Below are 2,223 nucleotides of genomic sequence, written 5' to 3' on the forward strand. Positions count from 1 at the left end.
GATGCGGCCGGGCGCGGGGGGCGTGAGCCCGCGGAGAGGGCTGGAGGCGTGGGCAGGGGTGGCCCCGCGGCTGCTCCCCGCCCCGCTGCTCCCGTGACCCGCTTCAGCGGGAGTGGAAGCCCGGTTCTCTGCACCACGTCGCTGCCCGCTGCGGGGTGTTCCTCTGCCCCGTTCCTGGCCTCTCGTATCGGGCCCTCCGTGAGCCGCCGCCATGAGTTCAGGTAGCCCGACACCCGCTCATCGGGGGGTGGCCACGTTTCCTGGGGTCCCATAAGGCTTGTTTCCCGCCGCCAGTCCCGGCCCTCAGTGCCGGTATGCGCTGTAATCTGCCCTCAATGTCTTCCTGGAGCCCAGCCCAGCCCCCAGCGGAAGGGTTCGTCATGGCCTAGGCCGTTATTGATCTCCCATGTCTAGCAAATTCTCGGGTCCGGCATCAGTCAGGTACCAAGGGTTCTGGGCTGCCCCTGTACCTAAGAAGCGCTGTGACCAAGGGGAGTTTAGTGGGCTGGAGAGCGAGCAATACAAATGGCTCTGTATGGGCTAGAACAATAATCCCCGTTGTTACTTCAGTGGTAGGTCATCAAGCCTCCTGCTTAATGGTTTGGTCAGAGTGCTACAGGAGAAAGTCAGACTTCAAGTACTAATCCATAGAAAAGAGAGGGTGGTTGCAACCTCCCCTGCCACTTAACTTCTCCTCGCAAGGAAAACCTGCAAGCAACAGGTAGCCTAAGGGAAGTCCCAGCGGGACCGAGACAAAGAATACCAGGTCCCTGGCTGTGGCAGAATTACAAATTCTGCTCTGCAGAGGTTCATAGCCCACAAATTGAGGATCCTTGGGGTAGAAATTTGTCCGCAATAAAACAGTGAAAATGTGCACGTATGGTGCCGAAAGCACAAAATAATCCAGGGGAAAGAATTGATTATTCTTTCTAACATTTTCAGTGTTGGATGTTGCAATTGTAAATTTCTTTCAGAGATTAATTTTCAAGCTGACATATTCCCCTTTTAAAAATCCCTATTTATGAGCTTTCCTTCATCTTACTCTGCTAGAGGGAAGAACTGGGCTTGGGTTCGCCCACTAGATCAGTTTTGGGCAACCGTGAACCATGAGTGGTCCACATGAGTGGACATCCTTCAACTAAGTAGGTGGCAGTAGCCTGTTGTCCAATGGGGCTCCACCTGTTTCATGGTATTCCAGTTCTAGGAGGGAAGGGGAAGGAGTAGGGAGCACAAATTGAGTGTTTTTTTTGTAGTGCTCTGAAAGTGATAGAAGGGTGGGATAGGAGTAGAAAGTGCGGCGCTCCAGTGTCCCAGTTTGTGAGAGGCATTGGGAGAGGTAGGCGGGGGCTGTCTCTGGGCCATGGGTGGAGCACCAATGGGCCATATGCAGGCCGCAAGTTCCCCATCACTGTACTAGATGGTCGGTATACAATAAACTCTTCCATATCCAGCACCCTCGGGTCCATGAGGTTGCCAGATATTCAAATGTTATGGATAAGTGAGAGGATCCCTTCACTGTCTGGGGTATGCACTACAGCAATGCTCCCCTTCCAGAAGCTCTCTGCAGCCTGGCCCCTGGAGCACTGCCTCCACCAGTGCAGCCCACCCCGTGCTCCCAGCAGCAGCTCCCTATCCTGTGCTGCCATGCAAGAAGATTGGGGGTAGGGGCTGGCTCCCCGTGCTCCAGCCAGCCATCTTGCCTCCCTCTTGCCGGGGTTCAGGAGCCCCCCCAGTGGCTCAGAACCCAGACTGTGCTGCCAAGTGCAGGCGGGAGGGGTTTGTGCCTGGCTGGAGGTGCTCTCCCCTTCCCTCCCCATACCCACCCAGTGGTGGTAGCTGCTGAGCAGTTCTTGTGGCGGTTACCTGAGAGTACAGGTTAATTGATTACTGGTTAATTGAATGCCACTTAAAAGAGAGTTTACTGCATATAGGTACTCTTCTGACTGGGTTAATCAACCTTTCTGGGGCATATGCTGCACTAAATGGTGTATGGCAAGCTACCATTATTTTATGCCAGATCCTTTAGTGGATGTGTAGAAAAGACTCTGAATAATTGACTTTCATTTTATGGTCATGTGACTCTAATATTCTTCAACTGCTGAGGGTATATCAGGCTTCAGGGCCTTGATTATATTTTTGCCTCTTCAGGGAGAGACGGTTTGGAACCAGACTGGCAGATGAGTGAGCACGTAATTTGCCCTTCCCAGCTGGGACACTGAAGGC

Source organism: Carettochelys insculpta, chromosome 13, assembly GCF_033958435.1.
Source record: "Carettochelys insculpta isolate YL-2023 chromosome 13, ASM3395843v1, whole genome shotgun sequence".
In the NCBI taxonomy this organism is placed as follows: Eukaryota; Metazoa; Chordata; order Testudines; family Carettochelyidae; genus Carettochelys; species Carettochelys insculpta.